Here is a 6,134-nt window from a genome sequence, read left to right as displayed (position 1 = left end):
CAATGCTAACCACTGCCAACGATCTGCCCCTTGTAGCACATATTCAGCAAAGAGCAGAGGAGGTCTCCCTGGTGTCCTGGCCAACAATTATCCCTCAATCAACACCAGTGCAATAGATTATCTTCTCCCACTAGTGTTTTAGGGATCTTAGTGTTCAGATTCACTGCCCTCAACAGTACCCTCTTAATTTGGGCTGTCATGAAAGCTGTTTCTAAGCAGATTATTTCTAATAGGGACGAGATCTCTCACAAGGAACTAAACCAGGTAACTGTGGGAAGATAAATGTCAAAAACCTGTCATGGGGCAAATTTACACTGCCAGGTTGATGACTCATCAGCATTCTATGTGTCCGAAGAATATAAATAATGCCCCGAATTGGCAGCGTTCAATCCAACTGTGCAATTGTGATACCATGAATATGCTGCTGCCTCACTCCCCTTAATTTAATTTGATGACTGTTATGTTATTATTTATAATGCTATTATTTGAGCTGCCAATCAGCACGTCAGTGGTAGTCAGTACCTGTCGCACAGCTGGGAGGCTAGAGGCCTGGCTACGATTTTCCTTAAATTTAAGGCTACCTTGTGAGCTGCAAGCAGCAAATGAGGATCGAAAGAATAATGTATGTGGAGCTGGATTGGCCTAATGTTTACTTGTTTTGGCACGAGCTGTGGAGGGGGAAGCACTGAGAAGGGAAACCATGACTACAGGGCGTTGAAGACTGGGTGGGGGAACAGTACCGTTGCGGAGAATGGGTGAGTGGTATTGTGGGAGATTCTATCATTGGGCGAGATAAACATGATCGAAAGGCCTGGACGATATGTTGTTTCCCAGGTTATAGGACCCTAAACATCACTGAGCCAATAGAAAATGTGCTGAAATATGAATGGGCGAGGAGGTAAGAGTTTACGACTGGAAACCAAAACATAGACAGGATTGATTCAAGGTTTTACAAAAGGAATTCAAAGAGTTAAGTTCTAAATTGAGGAACAGAACCTCTGGCATAGTCATATGGTAAAGTCGAGTAGAGCAAAGTTAGAGGCCATCAATCTAGGATAGTCACCATAAAGCCAATCGGGGATTCAGAAAAAGAACCTCTTCATCCAAAGAATGGTGAGAATGTGGAACTCACTGATATAGAGTGATTGAGTTGAATAGTATAAAAAGGGGAGGGGGGAATTACATTTAAGCAGCATCTTTCATGACCATTGGACAGCTCAGTGCTTTACAGCTAGTGTGGAAACCTGGCAACCATATTTGCACACATCAAGTCCCACAAACAGCAATATGATCATCTGACTTTTTTATAATGTTGACCCAGAAATAAATATTGGTCAGGAAACCAGGGATAACCCTCCTGCTCTTTTTCAAAATAACATCAAAGGTCACTTGCATCCACCCAAGAAGGCAGAAGGGGACTCCGTTCAATGCTGCATTTGAAAGATACTATCTCAAACAGTGCAGCACTCCCTCAGTACTGCACCAGAGTGTCAGACTAGATTTTGTGCTTAGGCTGTGGAGCAAGGCTTCAACCCACAACCCTCTAGCTCAGAGGTGAGAGCACTATCCAGCCGTGGCTGATAGAGTTACATTAGAAAGAATGGAAGTAGATCAGAGTAGAGTATAAACACCACTATGGACAGGGTAGGCTAAATGGCTTGAATATTCATTAAATGTGTTGAATATTCCACATCATTTGATTCTGTCTCTGAATGACACCCATTGCTGAAAGCTAGACCAGACAGTGAGAAATATTGGAATTGTCATCATGTGATTGCAAGGATGTTGCACAAGGTTTCAGATTCCTTGGGATTGGGACCACTTTTGGGGTCAGGGAAGGCTGTACAGAAGGGATGGCATTACATAAACTGAACGGACACCCATTAGGAACAGCTCTGAGCAATCTGAAAGGAAGAATTCTAATTTCTTAGTTGTACCATGCCCTAAAACATGAAAGAGATCATAAACTTTAAATCAAATGTACTTTTTTGCTTATTTGAAAAAAGGACTTTGCTGAACCAAAAAATGGCTGCTACAGGTCGCATGATTCATAAGTTGACCTGGAAATTTCCAGCAACAGTTACAGGAATGAGTTGAATCCTCACCCTTATGAAATATCACACCTCTCATTGTGGAGACACATTATAATCAATAGAACATAGAACAGTACAGCACAGAACAGGCCCTTCGGCCCTCAATGTTGTGCCGAGCCATGATCACCCTACTCAAACCCACATATCCACCCTACACCTGCAACCCAACAACCCCTCCTCCCCTTAACCTTACTTTTTTATTAGGACACTACGGGCAATTTAGCATGGCCAATCCACCTAACCCACACATCTTTGGACTGTGGGAGGAAACCGGAGCACCCGGAGGAAACCCACGCACACAGGGGGAGGACGTGCAGACTCCACACAGACAGTGACCCAGCCGGGAATCGAACCTGGGACCCTGGAGCTGTGAAGCATTTATGCTAACCACCATGCTACCCTGCTGCCCAATCAATAAAACCAGACACCAGCAGGCAATCTGTTTCCCAAGCCTGTTTCTATACCAAAGGGAGAGCCATAAAAACCTGTTGTAGCTCCCCCCTCCACCAATCTCTTTTGGTCCACAGCTCATGTGCCAAATGCAAAAAGCCACCATTTATCTCATAAGGTCCAAAGATGTGCGGGTTAGGTGGATTGGCCATGCTAAAATTGCCCGTAGTGTCCTAAAAAGTAAGGTTAAGGGGGGGGGGGGGTTGTTGGGTTACGGGTATAGGGTGGATACGTGGGTTTGAGTGGGGTGATCATTGCTCGGCACAACATCGGGGGCCGAAGGGCCTGTTCTGTGCTGTACTGTTCTATGTTCTAAGGTGAACAATGGATCTTGACCAGAGAAATCCAAAACTGTTAAGTTAGCCTGAAACTGATCTAAGCTTTTGGCCTTTGGAAATTTTAATATTACATTTCTAAACTCGTAGCTCAGTTTTCTGTTTAGCCTCCAATGTTCGAACACCACAGCAGGACTCGAGGCTGACTAACAGCCTGCCTCCACAAGTCTATGCCTCCACAAAGCCTGTTTCTCTGGAAAATTCCTGCCATTGCATGCTGAACAAACCAAGTCACTGTATACCAACCTCACCTTGCTACACCACAATCAGCTTTAAAGGAATTATGAACTCCTGCTTCAGTTAGCATAACCCACCTGTACCGTAACTCCAGCAGGAACCCTCACTGGGTTTGACTTTCAGGATTGTGACAATCATGTGAATTTACATTGGGCAGCACGGTAGCATAGTGGTTAGCACAAATGCTTCACAGCTCCAGGTTCAAATCCCGGCTTGGGTCACTGTCTGTGTGGAGTCTGCACGTTCTCCCCTTGTGTGCGTGGGTTTCCTCCGGGTGCTCCGGTTTCCTCCCACAGTCCAAAGATGTGCAGGTTAGGTGAATTGGCCAGGCTAAATTGCCCTCAGGGTCCAAATTGCCCTTAGTGTTAGGTGGGGTTACTGGGTTATGGGGATAGGGTGGAGGTATGGGCTTGAGTAGGGTGCTCTTTCCAAGAGCTGGTGCAGACTCGATGGGCCGAATGGCCTCCTTCTGCACTGTAAATTCTATGAAATCTATGATATCAGTTCTTTTGTTAAGCTATTCATAGTTGTAAAAAAAACTCCTCTTTCCTATTTTAATTGTGTGCTTTTGTATGTGTGTGTGAAGTTGTGACCATCCCCTGGGTTTGAAGTATGAATCAACTATACTTCTGATTTAGCCCTGTAGAGTGTTTGCTCTGAGCCACTTTAAAAATTATCCTCTCAAACAGGGTTTGGAGAAACACGCCAAAGCCTATTTCAAAAATCAAAACATCTGCATGTGTAGAGTGAGAAAATAATGGAGCTCAGATTTGCCTCTCTCCCCTGTCCCTAACAAGAGGCAGAACATTGTTAGTAATTAGTAAATGTATTTGTTAGATCAATTGGGGAAAAGGGGACAAATCTGTACAGATTGTATAATTGATTGTTGGGAAGTATGATTCCCAGGATGTTTATTTGCTGTAACCTGTTTTGATACAAGTTTGTCATAAAATACATTTTTTTAAACAAGTAAATGGATTGGTTACATAGATTGACAAAATGTATTTATAAAGTGACAAACCCATTGCCAGGGTCCAAATATCAATTAAATAAAATCGAGATGTTCTCCACAAAAAGAGCAGCTCCGACTCATAAATTAAGCAACACCTGAAATACACCTGAAGATGCCATCAGATCGAGGTATGTACAGTCAATGTCTCATGAGAATTGTATTTTTTTTTCTCTTTGACAGTTGTTACAACTGTCCCTGGTACCTTCTCGGGTTTAGTGATGTCTGGGCAGGTCTTGGGGCACAGTGGGTAGTATGAGCCGGAAGGTCCGAGTTCAAGTCCCAACACAGGACACAACCAACCAGGTTAAATATCAACCTGCAAATCCTTCTAACACACACCAATGACAGGCGCTAAGAGCTGGTGAAATTTCAGGTCAGGCACTTGATGGCAAGAGATTGAAGTCTTTACCAACACCACCCAAAGCTCCAGACTACAACATGTGTATAGAAGTGGATGATGCCACAGCAACTCAGAATTCTTGGGGCAGGCCTGGCAGTGGAATCAATTCCAGCTGGGCTGGAATCGGGACCTGCCCCCTTTACCTATCTGTGGTAGAGATCACAGTCCTATGGGTCATTCTTGTCTTTGGTCAGAGAACTTAAGGAGAAGAGTTGCCAACAACTCCTGTCAGTGGTCTGGTCACCAGCACTTTACAGAGTTGATTCCTTCTTCCCTTTGTTTTTTTATTCATTCAGAGAAACCTACAGTGCTGAAGGAGGTCACTCGATCCATCGAGTCTGCACCAACCCTCTAAAAGAGCAGCGTGCCGAGGCCCACTCATTCTCCCACCCATTCACCCCCTCCAACATTTCTGTAGCCTCCCTCCTTCATCCCCCCTTTCATGGGTATAGCGCCCCCCCCCCCCCCCCCCAGGCCCTAAGCCTTGGCAATGCCAGCCTGGCACCCAGACAGTGCCTTCCAGGTGCCAGTGGGAGTGTCCATGTACTGTCCTGGTGAATGGTCTCTGAGGCCCCCAGAATGGCCATCATGCCTGGTCATGACTCGCTGGTGCGGGCGGTGACTCCCGGGCGCTGGTAGAATGTGACCACAACTAGACCAGGTCATATGACTCGCGTGAGGTTTCGTGCCTGGTGCAAACTCAATCTGGGCCTCCACCGTGATGTAACCGGTATGCCCAGATTGGCGCCAGACGCAAAGCAGTGGGAAAATCACATCCATTCTCTGCTCATTGCTGGGTGTGGGAGTTTGCTGTGGACAAATTGGTTGCCACATTTCCTAGATAATAACAGTGAACGCACTCCAAAAGTACTTCTTTGAAGATCTTTGGAATTTCCTGAACTTATAAAAAAGTTGTCGACAAGCAAGTTCTTTCTTGCTTTCGCTCAAAGATATTTTTCAAAGATATTTGGCTACTGCCAGGTATGTGAATAAGTGAAGTTGTTCCTATTTTCCAAATTGGAGCATGCCAAGTACAAATCATCCTGGATCCCCTTGACTGTGTGAAAGTGCCATTCTAATTACGCAATACAATGAATGCTATTGTTCAATGTATATAATTTCAAATATATTTTGGTTGGATATCTGGGATGTTTGTTGTTTGGACCTGGATAGAGTGGATAGGAAGGGCTTATCTACTTTAGCAGGTCAATAACTAGGGGGAAAAGATTTAAAGTGATTTGTAAAAATATTAAAGGGAAGGTGAATAAACTTTCTTTCACTAGGTGAGTTGTTGCGGTCTGGAACTCCCTGTCTGAAAGTAGAAGCAAAAACCCTCAATTCATTTAAAAGGTGCCTGGATGTACACCTCAAGTGCTGTAGCAGGCAGGGCTAAGGCCAAATGCCGGAAAGTTGGATTCTTGGAACAGGAATAGACCATTCAGCCCCTCAAGCCTGCTCCATAATTCAATGAGATCATACTGATCTGTGGCCTAACTCCATAGACCTCTCATAACTTTTTAAAAATAAATTTAGAATACCCAATTAATTTTTTCCAATTAAGGGGCAATTTAGCTTGGGCAATCCACCTAACCTGCACATATTTTGGG

This window comes from Scyliorhinus canicula, chromosome 17, assembly GCF_902713615.1.
Source record: "Scyliorhinus canicula chromosome 17, sScyCan1.1, whole genome shotgun sequence".
Classification (NCBI taxonomy): Eukaryota; Metazoa; Chordata; class Chondrichthyes; order Carcharhiniformes; family Scyliorhinidae; genus Scyliorhinus; species Scyliorhinus canicula.
The sequence above is the reverse complement of the archived record's forward strand: the minus strand, read 5'-3'. Positions refer to the sequence as shown.